The sequence below is a fragment of the Mobula birostris genome, chromosome 6, assembly GCF_030028105.1.
Source record: "Mobula birostris isolate sMobBir1 chromosome 6, sMobBir1.hap1, whole genome shotgun sequence".
Taxonomy (NCBI): Eukaryota; Metazoa; Chordata; class Chondrichthyes; order Myliobatiformes; family Myliobatidae; genus Mobula; species Mobula birostris.
In genome coordinates, this window is record NC_092375.1 from 52708603 (window position 1) to 52734310 (window position 25708).

The following is a 25708-nucleotide window of genomic DNA, read 5'->3' on the forward strand; positions in this document are numbered from 1 at the left end:
ACCGGGCAACCCAGGTGCTGATGAATGCCTGAGCCACGTCTGCGGCCATCATCGAAGCTAAAGGGACAACCTCTGGCCACCTGGTGGTACGATCCACTGTGGTAAGGAGGTCATGAAACAAGGGGAGGGGGGAACATTAATATGGTTAAATTGTCACTCAGGGACCTGAAAAGGTGCCAATGGTGCCTGGGCATGATGGTTAATTTTTGCCTGCTGGCACTTTACACAAACTGCAGGCTGATCATGCATATCTTTACTAAGGATGTGCCGCACATACTTTAGTGTATCCATTTTCTGTGAGGCCTTCTAGCCTGGATGTAAGAAGCTATGGATGGAGTTAAAAACAGTACACCTCCAATTTGCGGACACTATGAGGCAAGGGCAACCGGTTGAGACATCGCACAGGAGAGAACCCCCAGTTTTCTTGAACTTAATGTCAGCCAACCGCAAGCCCATGATTACTGTATGGTAAGCCTGGACCACTGTGTCTGTAGCTTGGTCAGCTGCCATGCCGGCATAGTCAACCACTATGTGGATGACCTCAATGGCTGGCCATGAGAGGCAGTCAGACACGGCACTATTTTCCCCTTTTGTTTGTTGTATATCAGTAGTGAGCTCTGATATGTAGGCCAGTTGGCATTGATGCTGTGCAGACCAAGGGTCTAATATTTTGGCCATTGTGTGCACAAGGGGTTTGTGGTCAACAAACACTGTGAAGTGGTAACCCTCTCAAAGAAAAGTAAAATGGCAGACGGCCAGATGGAGACTGAGAAACTCAGTCAAACGTGCTGTATTTCCTTTCAGGTGGATGGAGCTTCCGGCTGAAGGCAGCAGGTGGCTGCCATGCACTCTGACCAGCTGTTCATGCACGACACCCACGACATCGTCTGAAGCGTCAGTAGTAATGGCTATGGGTACGCTGGGGAGCTGGTGTGCCAGTAGGATCACATTGAAAAGAGCTTGTTTGGTGTCATCACATGGCCTGATTATGTTGCTGACCGGTCAAGCACATGATAAGGGGTATTGACTTTAAAGTCAGTAACAGGAGAAGCACAGATTCAGCAGCTCACAAAATGACGTAGTGTTAGAAATTCACAATGCCTAAAAACTCCTGTCGTTTTTTAGTAGTGCGGAGCGATGGAAATTCATAATGGCGGCTACTTGTGATGGGAGGGGTTTTGCACCTTCTGCGGAGATGAAATGGCCAAGAATGTCAATGGTTGACAACCCAAGGTAGCACTTAGCAAGATTACTAATCAACCCATGTTTGCCTAAGCACTCGAAAGTGTGCAGAGATGAGATATGTGTTTGGATTTGGATGTACTGGTGACAAGTATGTCATCCAGGTAATCCAATCTAACTCTTTTAATACAGAGTCCATCAACTATTGGAAAGTTGGTGCTGCATTTTCAGCCCAAATGACATGTACAGAAACTCAAAGAGGCCAAATGGGGTTAACACAGCCGTTTTGGGAATGTCTCTGAGCACTCAGGCCTCTGATGGTAGACCCTAACAAGATCAACTTTGGAAAAAATGAACTTTTTGGCCGAACGTGTCGAAAAGTCCTGGATGTGTGGGACTGGGTAACACTCGCTGGTGTTGGCCTCATTAAGGCATTGGTAGTGCCACATGGGCAGCAACCATCGTTGGAAATAGGGACCATATGGAGGGGTGAAGACCGAGGCTATTCAACCAGTGTGCAATGCCAAGTCTTTCCTTGTTGGCAAACTCAGCCTTTGCAGTTGCCAACTTTTCTGGGTCCAGTCTATCTTTGGGATGAACTGGCAGGCCAGTTGTAGAAATATGGTGCTTGATTCCATGTTTTGTGACTGTCACGGAGAATGTAAGCTTGGTGAGGTTTGGAAATTCACGATGCTGCATGTGCTTGACAGAATTGTTGTAGGGAACTTACTGGGGGAACAGGGTAATGACCACAAGTCCTTGATATCCACAAGCTGGCAGTTCAAAAGATCGACTAACAGTCCTTGGGCACACAGGAAACCTGCGCAAGAGCATCACCTGTCATGTCCTATACATCTAGATCCTACTGCCTTTGGCAGTCTCCAGCGAGATTTCATTGCTGTTTGCCTTCTCATGAATAGGCAATGTTGGCAGCCTATCAGTTGAGCTCCTGCGTCACACAAGAAGTGTCTCCCTGAAAGGGTGTTGGTAATGAACAGTAGATGACCCTGGCATCTGGAACCTATGGTGTTCACAGACCTCTGATGTCCTGATGCGCTGGCACCATTGAAGCAAGGCGGTCGACACTTCCTTGTGTTCATACCAAAGCAAGCGTGGCAAAAACACAGGCCCAGCCTTATCAGTTTCACAGCTGCAGGCATCCTTGTGTTGGGGGCCTTACTGACCAGGCTTATTGAGGTAGAGAAAGGAGGCGGAATTCCGCATTGTTGCCTAGCAGAGTGTAGACTATCAGCCATTTTAGCAAGCTCACTATAGTCCTTCAAGTGTACTTTCGCGAGGGCTATCTGAACTTGATCACGCATTTACTGCATGAAGAGTTCTTTAAAAATAAAGCAAGGATGGTGATTTCCCAGGAGAGACAGCATGTTGTCAATTAGCTCCGATGACCTAGTATCACCGAGGCTAGGAAAGGAGAGCAGCTGTCTGGCACGCTCAGGCTCTGACAGTCCAAAAGACTGTAAAAGGTGAGTCTTCAATGTTTGGTATTGATCACACTCAGACAGGTGTTCTAGTAGACTCACCACCGTCATGGTTGTGGAGTTTCCGAGCAAGGCTACCATTTAAAAATATTTGGTGTTGTTGGTGGAAATTTCTCAGCGCAAATTGGGTCTTGGCTCGTACAAACTAAACAAAGGCATTTTGTTCCCAAAACTCCAGCTGTTTCAAGGTAACTGCACTGGTCGACATGTTCAATAACTCTGGGGCATCCTAGAGCATCGGGGTCACCAGTGTAGGTTTTCATAATATGAAGTCAGGCATTTTACGTTTAAGGAGAACCATAACACATTTTATTGAACTCCGATATCTGAACATAAAAGCGTCCTTAAAATCCTTCACGTGATTACGTCTTCACATCAGACCAGCCTCTTAAAGTGAAACCCCAAATCAGAGTTAGTGGTTGTGAATTAGGTACAGTACATTTCCACCAATTACATTACCCTACAAACGTGCTTTTCATTACCAGCATTTGGAAATGATGCAAACATAATGAAGAACAACTTACAAATTTGTTTCTTCCCCTACATATAAGAATTGTTGAGATTTTCAAAAAAACGCTAGGGAGTTTTAAATAAGAAATAGGAACAGCTGCAAGCTATTAGATTCTCAGGAACTTCCAGTACTCCTTTTACAATTGACTGGATACATAGACTCTACTTACAGTCTCTACCTCCGGAACTCCATAATTATGTTGGTTCTTTATTTCCGTAAGTGACATAAAACCCTCTAAATGATTGTTTACTTATTTATTTATTTCACAATGCGTTGCGGATTAGGTCCTTCTGGCCCTTTGGCTCATGTCGTCCCAGCAACCCTTGACAGACCGGATTCACCCTAACCTAATGACAGGACGATTTACAATGACCAATTAATCTACCCTGTACATCGTTGGACTGTAGGAGGAAACTGGAGCACTCAGGAAAAACACACACATTCCACAGGGAGGACATACAGAGACTCCTTACAGATGGTGCCGGAATTGAACTCTGAACTCCAGGAAGACCCAGCTGTAGTAGCATCACACTCACACTGACTGCTATGCGGCCATGGTGCCCATTATCAATGTCCCTCCGTCATTCAAATAAAGAGCAAAAATAAGAACATCTAGTTCCTATTGCAGCTATTGCCTTGAGCTGTATTAATATGGACCTGCTAGAGTCGGGCATATTGTTTACTGATGGAAAATTTCATTGTGAATAAATTTATTGCAGTTACAGGCAACAGGAAATTAGATTAAGGAAAAGAAGAGTATATACTCTGCAACTGGTGCAAATTCACTCAAGAAGAAAATAACCAGAAATAAATTGTTACTGACTTAAATAGCAAAAAAAAGCTTTAAAATGCAGGCCTTTATTATGCACATATTTTGACCATGCTTGCTGTCACCTTTTATCAGGGCCATGAACTTGATTTTCTAACCCCACCAAATCACATTAAAGAATTATTGCTGGACTATCGGTTTTAAAAATCAAAGTGTCAAAGGCATAGCACAAGTTTCAAGAAGTATTTATATTCCTGTGAATATGCCAAACTCAGGGTACATAATGAGAATATAGTCTGAGGAGTTCTGCATTCTATACATCAATCTTTGAGGTGGAGTGAAACTTCTTTTCCATATGTCTGTCTGTCTGGGTACCATATCCAATGCGGTCTTTGGTGACCATGGTTTTCCATATAGATCTATCCTTCGTTTTATGGATGACTTCCATTTCCTCGGTGTGTAGCCACCTGGTTATGCTTTTGATGTACATAAGCCGAGGTCTTCCTCTAGGTTTACAATCTTTCCACAGAGTAAGAATTTTTCTAGTTCATCTTTCCGCATGATGTGACCTAGGAGTCTGAGTTGTCTTTCTCTTATTGTTGGTATGAGTGATCGAACTGCTTGGGCTCTTCTGAGAACTTCTTCATCTGATGTGTGTGTGGTCCATGATATTTTTAACATACTCCTGTACAACCATAATTCAGCTGCTCCTAGTGTCTTTTCCATTGTTGGAGAAATGGTCCAGCATTCACTTCCATAAGTCAGGATAGAATAAATGTAACACTGCAGTATTCTGTTTTTAGTGTATGTGCTCATCTTTCTGTCTGTTAATATGGTCTTCAATTTTTGGAAAGCTTCTTTCGCCATTGCTATTCTGTATTTGATATCCGTGTCACACCTTATTAGGCTGCCAAGATATTTGAATTTGTTGACTTGTTTGATGTTTGTATTTCTGATCTTGATCACACATTGTGGGATGTTTGTCCTTCTGGAGGTGACCATGCTTTCTGTCTTCTTGGTGTTGATTGAGAGGCCTCTGCGATTACTTTCTGCTGCCACTATAGTGAGTAATTCTTGAAGTTTTGTTTCTGAGTCAGCTATTAGTACGATGTCATCAGCATATCTTATGTTATTTATATTATGGCCTCCAATTACTAATTTTTAATTTTTAATTACTAACTTTTCCATATACTAATTTAATATTTGAGAGAATACCAAGATACCTCGGGTTATAAAATAATTTACCTTTTAACTTATATGTGTGTGCAATTTTCTAAGAAACCTTAATTTGGCTAGCACACTGTCCATAACATTAGCCCCTGACGGGAGGTGAACTATGTTAGGTCTGATCCTGTATCATTAACCCAGGTATAATTTTGCATTTGTGAGTATAAGTGAGTATAGGGGGTTCAGTGTTGAATAATGCCAGATTGGAGCAATAGAGTTTATTTCCCTTTAAACATAGAATGTGGAACTGTAGATCACAGTACGGACACTTCAGTACAAGACATTGTGCCAGCTTTTCTAAACCTATTCTATGATCAATATAACCCATCCCTCCTACATAACTGCTAACCTCTCCATTTTTTATTCATCCATATACCTCTCTAAGAATCTCTTAGTTATTCCTAATGTATTGGCCTTAACTATTATCCTCTGTGGTGAATTCCAGGCAGTTACCACTCTCTGTGTTAAAAAAAATCTATCGCTGACATCCTCCACATTCCTCCACATACCTTAAAAGGATGTTCATTGCCATGTTGGGAAAAAGTCTCTTTTAGCTCTCTACAAATTCTATACCTCATTTCATCTTGTACACCTCTGTCAAGTTACTGTAACTCTCATCCTCCTTTGCTCCATAGTGAGAAGTCCTAACTCAGTCAGCTTTTCCCCTTAAGCCAAGTTTGTTAATCCAGGCAGCATCCTGGTAAATCTTCACTGCATGGTCTCTGAAACCTCCACATCCTTTGACAAGAACTGAACACAATACTGTCAGTCTGGCCTAACCAGAGTTTTATAGAACTCAATTCCCAGACTAATGAAGCCAACACACTATGTACTTTCTTAACCATCCTATCAATCTGCGCAGCAAATTTGAAGGATCTATGGACTTGGACTCTAAGATCCCTCTGTTCCTCCATACTGCCAAGACTGCTGCTATTAACTTGATGTTCTGTCTTGAATCTCAATTTTCTCAGGTGTATCTATCACTTCACATTTTACTGGATTGAACTCTGTCTGCTATTTCTCAGCCTAGCTCGGCCTTCTGTCCCATTGTAATGTACAACAACTTTCTATGTTATTTGGAATATCACTAACCTTTGTGTCATCTGCAGACTTACGAACACACACTTCTCCTTCTTCAAGCCCAGTCATTTATAAAAATCACAAACAGCATGTGTTCCAGAACAGGTTTTGGCAGAACAACACTGGTCACCAACCTGCAGGCCTAATACACACTATCTACTACCACCTTCTGCCTCATGCTGCCAAGTTTCCATGGATCCCATGCCTCATGACTTTCTGGGTGAGTATTCCCTGGGAAACTTCCTTGTGTAGAGACCATAAGATGGAGTAGAAGAATCAGGCCATTTAGCCCATCGAGTCTGCTCCGCCATTCAATCATGGCTGGTCCTTTTTTTTCTCCTCCTCAACTCCATTTCCCACCTTCTCCCCGTAATCTTTGATGCCATGTCCAACCAAGAACCTATCAATCTCTGCCTTAAATACACACAACGACCTGGCTTCCATAGCTGTACATGGCAACAAATTCCACAAATTCACCACCCTCTGCCTAAAGAAATTTCTCTACATCTCTGTTTTGAATGGACACCCCTCTATCCTGAGGCTGTGCCCTCTTGTCCTAGGCTGTCCCACCATAGGGAACCTCCACTCTATTGAGGCACTTCAACATTTACATAGGTTTCAATGAGGTCACCCCTCATTCTTCTGAATTCCATTGAGTAGAGGCCCAGAGCCATCAAATGCTCTTCTCTGGCAAAAGAATAAATCAAGGAAGGTAGTGCACCCGTGGCTGACAAGAGAAATTAGGGATAGTATCAATTCCAAAGAAGCAGCATGCAAATTAGCCAGAGAAAGTGGCTCACCTGAGGACTGGGAGAAATTCAGAGTTCAGCAGAGGAGGACAAAGGGCTTAATTAGGAAGGGGAAAAAAGATTATGAGAGAAAACTGGCAGGGAACATAAAAACTGACTGTAAAAGCTTTTATAGGTATGTAAAAAGGAAAAGACTGGTAAAGACAAATGTAGGTCCCCTACAGACAGAAACAGGTGAATTGATTATGGGGAGCAAAGACATGGCAGACCAATTGCATAATTACTTTGGTTCTGTCTTCACTAAGGAGGACATAAATAATCTTCCAGAAATAGTAGGGGACAGAGGGTCCAGTGAGATGGAGGAACTGAGCGAAATACTTGTTAGTAGGGAAGTGGTGTTAGGTAAATTGAAGGGATTGAAGGCAGATAAATCCCCAGGGCCAGATGGTCTGCATCCTAGAGTGCTTAAGGAAGTAGCCCAAGAAATAGTGGATGCATTAGTGATAATTTTTCAAAACTCGTTAGATTCTGGACTAGTTCCTGAGGATTGGAGGGTGGCTAATGTAACCCCACTTTTTAAAAAAGAAGGGAGAGAGAAACCAGGGAACTATAGACTGGTTAGCCTAATGTCGGTGGTGGGGAAACTGCTAGAGTCGGTTATCAAAGATGTGATAACAGCACATTTGGAAAGCGGTGAAATCATCGGACAAAGTCAGCATGGATTTGTGAAGGGAAAATCATGTCTGACGAATCTCATTGAATTTTTTGAGGATGTAACTAGTAGAGTGGATAGGGGAGAACCAGTGGATGTGGTATATTTGGATCTTCAAAAGGCTTTTGACAAGGTCCCACACAGGAGATTAGTGTGTAAACTTAAAGCACATGGTATTGGGGGTAAGGTATTGATGTGGATGGAGAATTGGTTAGCAGACAGGAAGCAAAGAGTGGGAATAAACGGGACCTTTTCAGAATGGCAGGCGGTGACTAGTGGGGTACCGCAAGGCTCAGTGCTGGGACCCCAGTTGTTTACAATATATATTAATGACTTGGATGAGGGAATTAAATGCAGCATCTCCAAGTTTGCAGATGACACGAAGCTGGGTGGCAGTGTTAGCTGTGAGGAGGATGGTAAGAGGATGCAGAGTGACTTGGATAGGTTGGGTGAGTGGGCAAATTTGTGGCAGATGCAATTTAATGTGGATAAATGTGAAGTTATCCACTTTGGTAGCAAAAATAGGAAAACAGATTATTATCTGAATGGTGGCCGATTAGGAAAAGAGGAGGTGCATCAAGACCTGGGTGTCATTATGCACCAGTCATTGAAAGTGGGCATGCAGGTACAGCAGGCGGTGAAAAAGGCGAATGGTATGCTGGCATTTATAGTGAGAGGATTTGAGTACAGGAGCAGGGAGGTACTACTGCAGTTGTACAAGGCCTTGGTGAGACCACACCTGGAGTATTGTGTGCAGTTTTGGTCCCCTAATCTGAGGAAAGACATCCTTGCCATAGAGGGAGTACAGAGAAGGTTCACCAGATTGATTCCTGGGATGGCAGGACTTTCATATGAAGAAAGACTGGATGAACTAGGCTTGTACTCATTGGAATTTAGAAGATTGAGGGGGGATCTGATTGAAACGTATAAAATCCTAAAGAGATTGGACAGGCTAGATGGAGGAAGATTGTTCCCGATGTTGGGGAAGTCCAGAACAAGGGGTCACAGTTTGAGGATAAAGGGGAAGCCTTTTAGGACTGAAATTAGGAAAAACTTCTTCACTCAGAGAGTGGTGAATCTGTGGAATTCTCTGCCACAGGAAGCAGTTGAGACCAGTACATTGGCTATATTTAAGAGGGAGTTAGATATGGCCCTTGTGGCTACGGGGATCAGGGGGTATGGAGGAAAGGCTGGGGCGGGGTTCTGAGTTGGATGATCAGCCATGATCATAATAAATGGCAGTGCAGGCTCGAAGGGCTGAATGGCCTACTCCTGCACCTATTTTCTATGTTTCTATGTTTCTATATGACAAACTGTTCAATTATAGAATTATTTTTGTGAACCTCCTTTGAGTGTTCTCCAATGTCAGCACATCTTTTATATTAGGGGCCCAAAACTACTCACAATGCTCCAAGTGAAGCCTCACCAGTGCTTTACAAAGCCTCAACATTACATCCTTGCTTTTATATTCTATTCCTCTTGAAATGAATGCCTTCCTTACCACTGGTTCAACCTGCAAATTAACCTTTAGATTAATTAACCTGCACAAGGACTCCCAAGTCCCTTTGCACCTCAGATTGTTGAATTATCTCTCCATTTAGAAACTAGGCCATACTTTTATTTCTTCTATCAAAGTGCATGACCATATTTTTCAATCACTGTATTCCATCTGCCACTTCTTTGCCCATTCTACTAATCTGTCTAAATCCTTCTGTAGCCTCTCTACTTCCTCAAAAGCTACCTGCCCCTTCACCTATTTTCGTATCGTCTGCAAATTTTACAACAAGGCCATCAATACCGTTATCCAAGTCAATGAAGTAAAACATAAAAAGAAGTGGTCCCAACACAGACCTCTGTGAAACCGGCTGCCAACCTGAAAAGGCTTCCTTTATTCCCACTCTGCTTCCTGCCAATCTCCCAGTGTTCCATCCATGCTAGTATCTGTCCTGTAATACCATGGACTATTAACTTGTTAAGCAGCCTCATGTGTGGCACATTGTCAAAAGCCTTCCGCAAATCCAAGTACACAACGTCCACCGATTTCCCCCCTGTATATCCTGCTTGTTATTTCTTCTAAGAATTCCAACAGATTCGTCGGGCAAGATCTCCCTTTGAGGAAACCATGCTGACTATGGCCTATTTTATCATGTGCCTCCAAGTACCCTGAAACTACATCCTTAAATCGACCCCAACATCTTACCACTCTCTGAGGGCAGACTAACTGGCCTATAATTTCCTTTCTTCTACCTCTCTTCCTTCTTGAAGGGCAGAGTGACATTTGCAATTTTCCATTCCTTCGGAACCATGCTAGAATCAATAGATTCTTGAAGGATCATTACTAATGCCTCCAAATCTCTTCAGCCATCTCTTTCAGAACCCTGGGTTGACACCATCTGGTCCAGGTGACTTATCTACCTTCAGACCTTTCAGTTTCCCAAAAACCTTTCTCTAGTAATGGCAACTTCACACACTTCTGCCTGTTCGACACTCTTGAACTTTTGGTATACTGCTAGTGTCTTCCACAGTGAAGACTGATGCAAAATACTTATTCAGTACATCCACCATTTCATTGTCCTCCATTACTACCTCTCCAGCATTATTTTCTTGTGGTCCGATATCCACTGTAGCCTCTCTTTAACACTTTATATACCCGATGAAACTTTAGTATCCTTTTAAATATTATAAGCTAGCTTACTTTTACATTCAAACAACAGGAATTCTGCAGATGCTGGAAATTCAAGCAACACACATCAAAGTTGCTGGTGAACGCAGCAGGCCAGGCAGCATCTCTAGGAAGAGGTGCAGTCGACGTTTCAGGCCGAGACCCTTCGTCAGGACTAACTGAAGGAAGAGTGAGTAAGGGATTTGAAAGTTGGAGGGGGAGGGGGAGATCCAAAATGATAGGAGAAGACAGGAGGGGGAGGGATGGAGCCAAGAGCTGGACAGGTGATTGGCAAAAGGAGATACGAGAGGATCATGGGACAGGAGGTCCGGGAAGAAAGACGGGGGGGGGGGACCCAGAGGATGGGCAAGAGGTATATTCAGAGGGACAGAGGGAGAAAAAGGAGAGTGAGAGAAAGAATGTGTGCATAAAAATGAGTAACAGATGGGATACGAGGGGGAGGTGGGACCTTAGCGGAAGTTAGAGAAGTCGATGTTCATGCCATCAGGTTGGAAGCTACCCAGACAGAATATAAGGTGTTGTTCCTCCAACCTGAGTGTGGCTTCTTCTTTACAGTAGAGGAGGCCGTGGATGGACATGTCAGAATGGGAATGGGATGTGGAATTAAAATGTCTGGCCACTGGGAGATCCTGCTTTCTCTGGCGGACAGAGCGTAGATGTTCAGCAAAGCGGTCTCCCAGTCTGCGTCGGGTCTCGCCAATATATAAAAGGCCACATCGGGATCACCGGACGCAGTATGTCACCCCAGTCGACTCACAGATGAAGTGTTGCCTCACCTGGAAGGACTGTTTGGGGCCCTGAATGGTGGTAAGGGAAGAAGTGTAAGGGCATGTGTAGCACTTGTTCCGCTTACACGGATAAGTGCCAGGAGGGAGATCAGTGGAGAGGGATGGGGTGGACGAATGGACAAGGGAGTTGTGTAGGGAGCGATCCCTGCGGAATGCAGAGGGGGGGGGAGGGAAAGATGTGCTTAGTGGTGGGATCCTGTTGGAGGTGGCGGAAGTTACAGAGAATAATATGTTGGACCCGGAGGCTGGTGGGGTGGTAGGTGAGGACCAGGGGAACCCTATTCCTAGTGGGGTGGCGAGAGGATGGTGTGAGAGCAGATGTACGTGAAATGGGGGAGATGCGTTTAAGAGCAGAGTTGATAGTGGAGGAAGGGAAGCCCCTTTCTTTAAAAAAGGAAGACATCTCCCTCGTCCTGGAATGAAAAGCCTCATCCTGAGAGCAGATGCGGTGGAGACGGAGGAATTGCGAGAAGGGGATGGCATTTTTGCAAGAGACAGGGTGAGAAGAGGAATAGTCCAGATAGCTGTGAGAGTCAGTAGGCTTATAGTAGACATCAGTGGATAAGCCGTCTCCAGAGACAGAGACAGAAAGATCTAGAAAGGGGAGGGAGGTGTCAGAAATGGACCAGGTAAACTTGAGGGCAGGGTGAAAGTTGGAGGCAAAGTTAATAAAGTCAACGAGTTCTGCATGCGTGCAGGAAGCAGCGCCAATGCAGTCATCGATGTAGCGAAGGAAAAGTGGGGGACAGATACCAGAATAGGCACGGAACATAGATTGTTCCACAAACCCAACAAAAAGGCAGGCATAGCTAGGACCCATACGGGTGCCCATAGCTATACCTTTAGTTTGGAGGAAGTGGGAGGAGCCAAAGGAGAAATTATTAAGAGTAAGGACTAATTCCGCTAGACGGAGCAGAGTGGTGGTAGAGGGGAACTGATTAGGTCTGGAATCCAAAAAGAAGCGTAGAGCTTTAAGACCTTCCTGATGGGGGATGGAAGTATATAAGGACTGGACATCCATGGTGAAAATAAAGCGGTGGGGGCCAGGGAACTTAAAATCATCGAAAAGTTTAAGAGCGTGAGAAGTGTTACTTTTACATTCCATCTTTTCCTGCTTAATGATTTTTTTAGTTGCCTTCCATTGCTTATTAAAAGCTTCCAAATCCTCTAACTTCCCACTAATTTTTGCTCTATCTTTGCCCTATCTTTAGCAAAGAGGGTTTCTTTGTGTAGTAACTGCCTGAAAGTTCAATGGGGACATTGTTATTTGATTAAACGTTCTTTTTACTTTGAGAAATAATCACTTCCTGGTTCAGAAATTGTATCTGGCAATTTCGAATTAAGTCACTCTTAAATCCAAACTGGTCTCTGTAGACAGATTTGCCCTGAAATGACATTTGTTGAAATGAATTGTTTTCACACTGCTGTAGGAATTCCTTTGCTTCAAAACTGGATTTGTGAATATTAATCATAAATGAACAAACATCTTATGATAGTGAATTTAACCAGCTGAAAATTTCAGAACATCATCTTGGAAATGATAGGCTCCGTTATTACATTATTTTCTTTGCAGAGTGTGGGACTATAACGAGGGGCCAGCAGCTACAAAAGTATACTGCTGTGTAGCTACCTCAGTGGAAGTAGCTGTAAATAGAGAAACAGAGTATGATGATGTTCATCATCATCTATCAGGTAATGCATCAGTTATGTATGTATATACATGTGTCGATACAGTACTGTGCAAAAGTCATGCACGTGTAAAAATACTCCGTAAAGCAAAGATGCTATCAAAAGTGATGAAAAGGTCTCTAAATATCAATAGAATTACTATAAAGAGCAGTAAACAGTAAAAAAAACTAAATCAAATCAATATTTGTTGTAACTTCCCTCTTGCCTTTAAAACTGAATCAATTCTCTTTCTTGCAGTTTTATAAGAAAAATGGCTGGTTGGCTGTTCCAAATAACTTGGAAAACTTGCCACGGTTCCTCTGCAGATTTTGGCAGTCTCTCTTGCTTCTGTCCTTCCAGGTAATCCCAGATTTTTTATATATATTTATTTATTGTAAACTGTGGTACATTTTATGTATAGTATTGTATTGCTGCTGCAAAACAACACATTTAGTGACATATGTCAGTGGTAATAAACCTGATTCGAATAGTGATTCTGCCTGCTGCCTATCTGTGGCTCCATCTTCCTGTACAGTATTACCTAAGCTGTACAGTGAACTTGCAGTAGTTGGAATCAGTTCTCATCTCCCCATCAGGGCATCAGTCAATGTGGCATGGTTTCAGCTCCTGCAGAGGACTTCTGAAATTACTCACTTTTATTGATTCAGATGGGAAAATCATTCTGATTATTGCAAGACCCTTTGGGTGAGGTGCGCACAATGAGACCCTGCACGCGCAGCACTGGTGCAAACTGGAAAAAGTAGCTAATTTTGGTGCATGTTTTCATGATAAATTTCTTACACTCACTTTACACAGTCCTGAGTGGTTCAAACATTTTTTGCTAAACAAAGCAGAATCTGCTACCTTTCACCAAAGGAATTGAATGGTTTCATACTAACCTGTATTAAATTCATCTGATATCTCAGCTTTCTATTTACAGTATGTGCTGCTGAGTGCCAAATCAATTGTCACTCTCTGATTTCTTTTTGCCTTCACTTTAATTGTTCTACACAATCATTTATGCTTATCACATCCATTTTTATTTTAATCTACATATAATATCATTTAACTGCACTAAAAAGACAATTTGCAATGTATTAAATCCAAATCCGTTTGCAGACTTTAATTCTGTTCCAATTATCCTGTCTGATTTCCTTCCTTCTCCCATTTTAACCCTATCTGTAAATTTGACAGTGCATTGGGATTCTGAATCTAAACTATTACTGCAGATTAGAGACCAGTTTGGTCTCTGGAGTCCCTTGTCAGCAGTAACCCACCCAACATCATTTGTCTATTTAGCAGGCATTGGTTCCTTTCCTGCAGCTAATTGCTAATCCTTGCCATCCTGACCCTCCTTTGGTTTAAGTTTCAGTGACAAATGAGAATGTTTGGAATGGCTTCTTAGAAATTTAAGTGAAGCAGGTTACATAATTTCATTCTAACCCAAAACGAAAGTTGGAATTTGAACAGACAATTCTGACCAATGTGGCTCATCCATTTGTTATAAAAGCTCTAAATGTTAGTAATGGCTCTTCTCAATAATGTGGAAGGCCCATTGGCGGTATTAATTTTGCAAAGCATAAAATATCGTCTGGTCCAGATTATTGGAGTTAACCACTTTGTCTTGATTTCTTTGATGCATTGATTTCTTTGAGAGGTTTCTGCTCGTTCCATACGAAAGCACTTATCTGGTTCTTACTCCATAATTATGGTGCAATTATTATTTAGATTTGGTATAGCTTAGAAGGAGGCCATTCAGCCCATTGTGTTTCTGCTGGCCAACATGGGCTCCAGGTTATCTCTGGAGGGTGTTTGAGATCTTATGACTGGTTCAATTGAGATAAATATTCTCATTCAGAGAATCTTCAGTTACCAGAGACACATATTGGGAAAAAAGGAGCAAGTGGAGGTAAACATCTTTTTTTTCACTCAGGGCAATTCTAATCAGCATGTCGGTACCCTGCAGAGATGGTGAGAACAAAATTCGCCATTGTCTTCAAAGAAGAATTGGTTAGGGACTCAAGAGAGAATCATTTGCAAGGCTCTGGAGAACGAGCAGGGGGTATACGACTGATAGGAGTACAGTGAGCAGCCAGTCTCCGTGGGCTGATTAGCCTCCTTTATCTCTCTAGCGATTCTCTGTTTCTATATTTGTTAGTGACTACATTTAGCACCTTCCAGAACATCACAGCTAACTAGACAAACTACAAACCTAGTTAGCTTTCATAGCTGACTCAATTCTGTCTGTACCGTATTAATATGTTTTTTATCTGGCAGGAAGCCATCAGTTCACCTTGTATTTTTCTTACTATGAATTAATTTAATTACCACAGGAGTATTATAGTGAATTTAAACCAGTGTGGGAATCAGGTTGAAGGTGTGAACAGGTAATGAGTTCTATTTGCGTAACATTTTATAATTGCTCTCAAAATGCTTCAAAGCTCCTCACACATAATAAGTTGCAATAGCCATGCTTATAGTGACATGTATTATTGAGGGCTGCAGAGCAAGTTCTGTAATTAATTGTGAGTTAAATATTTAGTCATCTGAACTGACAGTGTTGATGGAAGGGGCAGATAGTGGAAGGACACAAGGACGTCTACATGGCAGGTGTTTATTAGTGTCATGATACATTTTTACAGCACCTGAGCCAATGGAATAGGTGTAAAAACATTCAGTTTGATGTTTCTAGAAATCTGAACTACTCTGACATGTCCAAAAAGCACTTGCAGTTGAAGTACACCACAAAATTCTTATGGATCTCACTAAGGAAACATGTTACACTTTTTAGAGGGCTGTAAATATAGTACCTTTGATGGAGAACAGGAAAATCCTTGTTATTATCTTAATAGTTAAAACGCTATGCACCAAATATGAAAATCAAAAACTGCATATTGTGAGAAATCTAAAGCAAAATCAGAATATGTTGGAGAGATTCAGCAGGTCAGGCAGCTTTTGAGGGGAGAAAAAGGAGTCACAGTTTCAAGTCAGACACCATTCATCTGAATTGAAAGGGAGACAGACGTTTGTGAAGCTGCAGAAGTGCTGGTGGGTACTGTGGTGGAGGGGAGGAGATGGCTCTGATTGAGTAGAAACAGGGTGGTCACAGGGAGAAACTATAAACAAGATTTTCTGGTGAATGAGTAAGTGCGAGCTGCTAGCAAGTGAGAATGTGGGACTTGCAAAATGCAGGGCAGGGGACAAGCCCAAGAGCTCAACCTGGGCATGTCCTCCAATCCTAGAGAGAGTGAATAAAGGAAGGAAGAAAAAAAGTAAAACAAAAAAAAACAAGCTTCTGTTGTTTCTTTTTCAGTTCTACCATAGGGACTCCAACCTGAAATATTGATTTTGTTTCTCTTCCTACAGATGTGGCCTGACCTGCTGAGTATTTTCAGCATTTTCCACTTCTGTTTTAATATGTGGCAAGTGTCATGGAAAGCTGGCATAAAGGTTATTCTAGTAATAAATTAGAAGACAGTTTATGGAGTTGCACATGTATTTAACTGATCTTAAGGAGAGAGATAGCAGTAAAGAAGGTTCTCAGTGAATGTTTTCTTAACTGGAGCAGTGTGAAGAGCTACTTGTGCAGCTGTTATTACAAAATGAACCTGTGAACTCATTTTCAGGCCATTGAAGGATAAAGAGGTGAAGCACCCCGTCTATAACTTTGTCTGTCCAGGTGAGATCAGACAACTATATAAATAATAATGTGCATATTCCCTACAAACCACCCCTCGATCTCTTCTGTGTTCAAAGTTCAAAAGTTCAAAGTATATTTATTATCAAAGTACATATATGTCACCATATACAACCCCGAGATTTATTTTCTTGCAGGCATACTCAGTAAATCTATAATAGAATTATAACCATAATAGAATCAATGAAAGACCGCAGCAACTTAGGTATTCAACCAATGTGCAAAAGACAACAAACTGTGCATATACAAAAATAAATGAATTAAATAAGCATTAAATATTGAGAACATGAGATAAGAAGTCCTTGAAAGTGAGCTCATTGGTTGTGGAAGCAGTTTAGTGATGGGATGAGTGAAGTTCAGTGAAGTTATCCCCTTTGATTCAAGAGCCTGAGGTGGCTGAGGGGTAATATCTGTTCCTGAATCTGGTGGTCTGAGTCCTTGGGCTCCAGTACCTACTTCCTGAAGACAGCAGTGAGAAGAGAGCATGTCCTGGGCAGTGGGGGGTCCCTGATGATGGATGTGGCTTTCTGACAACAGCTATTCATGTTCATATGCTCAATGATAGAGAGGATTAAACTCCTGATATATCCACTACATTTTGCAGGATTTTCCGTTCGAGGATGTTGATGCTTCCATACCAGGCTGTGATCTTCTCCACTACACATCTATAGAAGTTTGTCAAAGTTTTAGACGTTATGACAAATCTTCCCAAATTCCTAAGGAAGTAGAGGCGTTATCGTGCTTTCTTTGTAATTACACTTATGTGCTAGGCCCAGGACAGGTTCTCTAAAATAATAACACTGCGGAATTTAAAGTTGCTGACCCTCTCCTCCTCCGATCCTCCGATGAGGACTGGCTCATGGACCTCTGGTTTCCTTCTCCTGAAATTAATAATCAGCTTCTTGGCCTTGTTGACATTGAGTAAGATGATATTATAATGGTACCATTCAGCTAGATTTTCAATCTCCCTCCTAGATGCTGATCATCACTGTCTACAACAGTGGTGTCATCGGCAAACCTGATTATAGCATTGGAGCTGTGCATAGCCGCACATTCTTGAGTATAAAGTGAGTAGAACGGGGGACTAAGCACACAGCCTTGTGGTGCACCTGTGCTGATGGAAGTCATGGAGGAGATGCTGTTACTAATACGAATTGACTGGGGTCCACAAGTGCGGAAATTAGGGATCCAATTGCACAAGGAGGTATTGAAGCCAAGACCTTGGAGCTTATTGATTAGCTTTGAGAGGTTAATGGTATTGAATGCTGAGCTGTAGCTGATAAAGAGCACCCTGATGTATCCATATTCGCTGTCCAGATGTTCAGGGTTGAGTGAAGAGCCAGTGAGATGACATTTGCTGTGGACCTGTTGCTCCAGTAGGCAAATCGGAGTGGATCCAAATCTCTTCTCAGGCAGGAGTTGAAATGTTTCAAAACACTTAACCACTGTGATGTAAGTGCTACTGGCCAATAGTCATTTGGCAGGTTATGACATTCTTCTTAAGCACCTGTATAATTGAACCTGCTTGAAGCAGGTGGGTACTTCAGACTGCCAAAGCGAGAGATTAAAGATCTCAGTAAACACTCCAGTCAGTTGATCAGCACAGGTTTGCATTGGTCAGCCCTGTGTTCAATTTTACCAGCAGATTTATGGGTAAGGGTTGGTGAAATAATAACACTGTTTGCTCAATCTCAATTCACTCCTCCTTTGGCTCTTTCTTTAAAGCTCTCACATTGGAATTTATAAATAGACGAAAACGTGCCACTTTGGGTACACTTTTAGGTTAGCTATCTTAGAAGGGCACCAGAAACTGAGGGAACTTCAGAAAATGAATATAGATCAACATATAAAAAATCAGGAATTCATGAGCTGGAGATAAGGTTCTCAAAGAGGAAAAATATTCTATCCATCTTGTGAACATCTGGGCTTGAAAGAGCTATCTAATTCATCCCACTCTTCTGGGCTTTCTATGTTACCCTGAAGAAATACATGTACTTATCCAATTCTCTTTCAAATGTTGTCATTGAAAGTGCCTTTGTCATCCTTTCAGGAAGTGTTTACTGAAGTGTAATAATTGCAAAGATAAAAAAAGACCCTGATGGGAATTATATACAGGCATCTGAACAGTGGCCAGGATGTAGGGTAGATAGAAAAGGCATATTAAAAAAAGCAATATTATGATAGTCATGGGGTGTTTCAATATGCAGGTAGATTAAGAAAATCCAGTTGGTGCTGGATACCAAGAGAGGGAATTTGTAGAATACCTATGAGATGGATTTTTTAGAGCAGTTTGTGATAGAATCCACTAGGGAGAAGGTAATTCTGTATTGGGTGCTGTGTAGTGAACCTGATTTGATTATGGAGCTTAAGGTAAAGGAACCTTTTGGAGACAGCGCTTACAATCTGCTAGAATTCACTCTGCAATTGAAAGGGAGAAGATAAAGTCAGATGTATCAGTATTACAGTAAAGGGAATTACAGAGGAAAAAGAGAGGAGCTGGCCAAAGTTGATTGGAAGGGGGCACTAGCAGGGGTTACAGCAGAACAGCAGTGCTGGGTTTCCCAGGAGCAATTTGGAAGACGCAGCCAAGATACATCCAAAGATGAAGCAGTATTCTAACGGGAGGCAACTGAGGCTGGCAAGTGAATTCAAAAACAGCATAAAAGCAAAAGGGAGGGCATAAAATAAAGCAAAAATTCATGAGAAGTTAGAGGATTGGGAAGCATTTAAAAACTAACAGAAGCTATAAAGAGAGAAAAGATGAAATATGAAGGCCAGCTAGACAATAATATAAAAAGGGTACCAGGTGTTCTTTTACAGATATATGAAGAATAAAAGAGAGCCGAGGGTGGATAGCGGACCACTGAAAAATGATGGTGAACAGGTAGTAATGGGGGAAACAAAGAAATGGAGGATGAACTTTGTGTATTTTGCATCAGTCTTCACTGTGGAAGACACTAGTAGCATGCTAGAAGTTCGGGACTATCAGGGGACAGAAGTGAGTGTAGTTGCTATTACAAAGGAGAAGGTGCTTGGGAAGTTGAAGGAACTGAAGGTAGATAAGTCACCTGGACCAGATGGTGTACACCCCAGGGTTCTGAAAGAGGTGGCTGAAGAGATTATGGAGGCATCAGTATTGATCTTTCAAGGATCATTCGATTCTGGCATGTAACCGAAGGAATGGAAAATTACAAATTTCACTCCACTATTTAAGAAAGGAGAGTTGCAGAAGAAAGGAATTTATTGGCTAGTCAACCTGAGTTGCTGGGAACATGTTCAAAACCATTATTAAGAATGAGGTTTCAGGGTCTTGGAGTCACATGATAAAATAGACCAAAGTCAGCATGGTTTCCATAAGGGGAGATCTTGGCTGACAAATCTGTTGGAATTCTTTGAGGAAATAACAAATGGGATAGACAAAAGAGAGTCAGTGGATGTTGTCTACTTGGATTTTCAGAAGGCCTTTGACAAGGTACTGCACATGAGGCTGCTTAACAAGATAAAAGCTCATTGAAAAGGAAAGATACTAAGACAAATAGAAGATTCACTGATTGGCACACAGCAAAGGGAGGGAATAAAGGGTGTTTTTTTCTGATTGGCTGCTGGTAACTAGTGATGTTCACAGGGGTCGGTGTTGGGACTGCTTCTTGTTATGTTATATGTCAATGATTTGGATGATGGATTTGATTGCTTTATGGTCAAGTTGTATATGATACAAAGATAGGTGGAGGGACAGGTAGGGTTGAGGAAATAGGGAATCTGCAGCCTGACTATGTCAAATTGGGAGAATTAGCAAAGAAGTGGAAGATGGGAGTGTAGGGAAGTGTATGATCATGCACTTTGGTAGGAGAAATAATGGTGTACACTATTTTCCAAATTCAAAAAAGAGAGTAAAAGGGAATATAAGAGTCTTCGTGTTGGATTTCCTAAAGATTAACTTGCAGGTTGAGTCAGAAGTAAGGAAGGGAAATGTAATATTCGCATTCATTTCGAGAGGACTTGAATACAAAAGCAAGGATGGGTAATACTCAGGCTTTATCAGGCATTGATCAGACTGCACTTGGAGTATTGAGAGCAGTTTTGGGCATCTTATCTAAGAAAATATGTGCTGGCATCGGAGTGGGTCTAGAGGAGATTCATGAGAATGATCCCAGGAATGAAAGGGTTAACTTTTGAGGAGTGTTTGAATCCTCTGGGCCTAAATTCACTGGAGTTTAAAAGAATGGGGTGGGGGTAAGGAGTGGAGACCTCATTGAAACTTATTGACCATTGAAGGGCCTAGATAGAGTGAATGTAGAGTGGCTGTTTCCTATAATGGTGGAGTTTATGGCTAAAGCACATCCTTAGAGTAATGGTATGTTCATTTAGAACAGAGATGAAGAGGAATTTCTTTAGCCAGAGGGTAGTAAATATGTGGAGTTCATTGCCACAGGTGGAAGTAGAGGGAAAGTCATTGGGCGGATTTAAAGTGGAGGATGATAGATTCTTAATTAGTCAGGGCAGCAAAGGTTACCGGAAAAAGGCAGGAGAATGGGGCTCAGAGGGATAATAAATCAACCATGATGAATGGGAGAGCAGACTCGATGGGCGGACTAGTGTAATCCTGCACTTATGCACTCTCTGCATAAAATACTGAAACACTAAATTTATTCCCTCTGATGAAAATGACATTGAAAGTAGGACATGCTAGGTTTTTAAACATTTTGACAGACATGGATAGTGTAGATGAAAGGAAGTTATTCAGCTTACCTTGATCTCAGACCTAGAGGACATATGTATAAATTCTCCAAAATTAACATGCCTTAAGCAAGAGTGGAGATAAGATGTTTCTTTTTCTCTCTGAAGAACAATATGTGTGCAACAGAATAACATCAAAAGAAGTTAATACCTAATATTGATTAACTGATGTGGATGAGCATCCAGTTAAGACAGAATTGGAAGATTAATGAGGATAAGTAGTGTTGAAAACTTGGGAATATTTATATTTACATGTGGTACTGGCACTGTGTGAATAACAGTCCAGATCTTCCTCTGAATCATACCAGATTTGCTTAGATTTGGAGCAATTAGCAATCCAAGCAGCAGCTCCTTCCATAACAGTATGCCTTTGTATTTCTCTTGCAAATAAAATTGGCAATATACATTAAAGTCCAATGCAAACTAGAGCGAGAGGCTATACAAACATGAGAAAATCTGCAGATGTTGGAAATCCAGAGCAGCAAACGCAAGATGCTGGAGGAATGCAGCGGGCCTGGCAACATCTATGGAAAAGAGTAAACAGTGAACATTTTGAGCTGAGAGTCTTCTTCAGGACTGGGAAGGAAAGGGAGAAGTTATACCCAATATTTCCAGTTTGTTTCCCACCAAAATTAGTGCCTAATTACTGCAACTTTTTAAGAACTAGAGGGGATTTGTGGAAAATAGGTTCAATATTGGGGATGTGTTTTTTGGAGAGGTGGTACTGAAGGATTTGGTTAATTTATCTCAGTATTAATTTCCTTATGACTTTGGGGGTCCAATCAGGAGTGCGTATTTCACTTATTCTGAAAACAGTCCTACAAAAACACAAGAGCTTCCAAAGACTACTAATCCTTACCTCTCCAATACTCAGTTCCCTTTTCCAAACACAAAAGGATTATTCATTAACTACTTCTGCTTGTATGTTCAAACATATAATGTGTGCAGTTCTGGTAACTACGTTACAGGAAAAATGTGGAGACTTTGGGGAGGGTGCAGGAGAGGTTCACCATGATGTTGCCTAGGTTGAGATTATGAGCTGCAAGGAAAGGCTCGTCAAACTTGGATCTTCTTGTCTGGAGCATCAGACCTGTGTTAGGAAGGATTCTGGAATTATGTGAAGATAGAAGATATTAATTCAAATAAGAAGCTGCTTCAGTTCTTATTGTAAATGTAAATACATTCAGGCAGTTTGCAATTAGCCTTTGATTCTTATTGTAAATTGCAAGCAGCAAATTGAAGTTAAATTGGCCCACAGACTAAGACATTGCATATGCAACAGCCTAACATTAAGACAATTGGCTGTGTTAATTGCTTTGCACATGCCAGGCTAAATGGCGAAGTTATTTACACCATGGTGCAAATGACTTAGCCATGTTGCCTGGCTTGATGCAAGCCATTTAACACAACCCATTGTCTCAACGTTTGGCTGTTGCCAATTTACTGGTAGCAAGGCACATTTTTTATATATAGCGATTGGTAAATGCCAGGACCTCACTGCCAGGGGAGGTGGTAAAAGCAGATACAATATTTAAAAGGTATTTAGATGGCACGCAAGCAGGCAGAGAATTGAGGGATATAGACAACGTGCGGGCAGATATGCAGTTCAAACAGATGTGCGGTTGGCACAGACATTGTTGACTGAAGGGCTTGCTCCTGCAAAGTACCATTGTATTCTCAATGATCGAAGTCTGTCTCATATTTTGTTTTTGCTTTGTTCAGACCTGGATGAGTTCTTATATTTCTTTTCATTTCCCACTGAATTATATTCTCCTCCTCACAAAATCCAGAGTTGCCAGTCAAACCTGAATCATTTGAAAAACTCGTAACCAATCTATCAAAGCCTATAAGTCCCAAGAACTCAAAGGAATGTTGAGGTCATGGAATAAACTGTGAAAAATTCCAGCTGGGAGTTGGGAACTACTGCCCACATCAAGCAGTTGTCTAGTTCAGGTATGTCTGTCCAAAGCTTTATCCGACTGAATCCAGAGCAGACTAGGTGTCCTGGAGGCTGCCTTACAAAAGATGCCGGGCACTTTTCATTACACTTCAGTGATATAATTTATTCCGATGTGGGCTTTATTCTTTTGGCTTTACCTCGCCCAACCAGCAGTCAGTTTGGCCCTGAAATGATCCAGAACTTAGCGTGGGCCAATTTGTTGCTATGATGCCCATTTGACAGCCACGATATTATTTGTCCAAATGATGCCTGATAGCCTATTTGCTTTGGACCACTGGCAAACGTAAAACAGCTTGAGAAGAACTTGGTCTTCACAATTTCTCCCCGAGTTTCTAACAGTCATCAAGGTCACATATGTCACATAGTACTGTCTCTCTATTTCATTACAGTGTATGTAAGGTTCAGAAGCACCTTCCTGAACATAGACAATCAATAAACTGCATTTGGGTTTATTACTTTCAAAAGTGGAATATAAATGAAATTAAAACAACTGACATAAATAACTTTGGTAAGGTCACTATATTTTGAATACAGAATCTCAAATTAGTTAAAAAATAGTAAATACAATTAGCGTTGTCAAGTTAGATGGTATTTCTTTATTGTAACTTAAATACTGAGTATAAAGCACTTCAAAATGTTTTGCATAAAACATGGTACACCCCATATACACTTACTGGCTACTTAATTAGGTACCTCCTGCACCTAATAAAGTGGCCACTAAGTGTATGTTTGTGGTGCGATAGTCTATCCACTACAAAGTTCGGTGTTGTGTGTTCAGAGATATTCTTCTGCACACCATTGTTGTACCACATTGTTATTTAAGTTACTGTCACCTTCCTCTTAACATAAACCAGTCTGGCCATTCTCCTCTGACTTCTCTCATTAACAAGGCATTTTCACTCATTGAACTGTTACTCACTAGATGTTTTTCTTGTGTTTTTCACACCATTCTCCATAAACTTTAGAAACAGCTGTGCGTGAAAATCCCAGGAGATCAACAGATTCTGAGATACTCAAACCAGCAATAGTTTCCCAGTCAGTTACTTAGATCACATTTCTTCTCCATTCTGAACAACAACTGAACCTCTTCTTCTTCTTCTATTTCCAGCTGTTTAGACGCATCTAGGCGTATTACAGCCCTCTGCAGGATGTATAATTAATTATAGAACTTCAAGGAACTCAAATTATCAAATACAACCTAGTCTCACCTATAAACTGAATAATGGACTCTTCAATCAGATGTTGATTCTCTTGATGGCCAAACAGAGATTTAATAGAAAACCAAAATAAATTTAAGCCAGATAGTCTCTTGAACAACATGCTTCTTTCAATTTTGTATAGATTACAGCTCAGCAAAACATGCCGGACTGTCTCTGGACTACCACAGTCACATAATCCAGTAGGATGTTTTCCCATTATCTTTAAATAGTAGTTTAGCCCACAATGCCCCAACCTAAGTCCTGTAAATCTCTACGACTTAAAAGGTAACAGTCTGAAACCTTTTTAACTAGAGGGTGACTAGAAAAATAATGCCTGCCCCTTAATTCATTTTTCCAATCCTCCTGCCACTTCTTCTCTATACCTTTTTTAATCCTACTTCTCAATTCCGCTCTGCCTAGGGGAACTCTAATTTCTACTTGCCTGCTCTGTAAGGAAGACTTTGCAATGCCATCCATAATTTCATTTCCCTCCACCCCAGCATGCTCAGGTATCCATGAAAATCTAACTGCACAACCCATCTTCCCTACTCTAAACAACACTAAGAGAATCTCAATAAGTATGTTGGGACAAACTGAACCTCTTGATCATGTCTGCTTGCTTTCATGCATTGAGTTGCTGCCATATGATTGGCTGATTTGATATTTGGATTAACGAGCAGGTGTACCTAACAATGTGGCCACTAAGCTTTCCCTTTCTTATCTTAGTTCTTCTTTCTCTCGTACTTCGATCCAATTACCAATCATTTATGCTTTCTTCCTCATTAGCCTGCATTTCTTTCTTTTGGTGGATTCAGTAAGGCCAAATTTACTTTCCCGAGATGTTGCTACAAGTTATTGTTCGTCATTGCTGGTAGAAGAAAATGTGGTGGTATAATGATTACACCTTTTGTTGCTGCTGGGTAAGTCCATTGTAAAGCTGGATTTTTTGGACATGATTTGTGAGATTGTCAATTGTGATTGCTGCACTGTTGATCATTACCTTTCATTTGTATGATAGTGAAGGAAACCTAATTGATTACCTTGGAAGAAAGAATCCTGCTCAAACATTTTGAATTCTAGTTGTCATTTCCTTCTTTGTCTGAACAAAGATCTTAGAGTTAAGGAATATTTTCCTTGCTTGGATACTTCTGAAAAGAGGCTTCTACTCTGGTATGAAAGTAAACAAGTGAATCCATGAAAATCCCAGTAGGCTTTCCCTCAATAATCTTTTAAAATGCTCTTTCTTC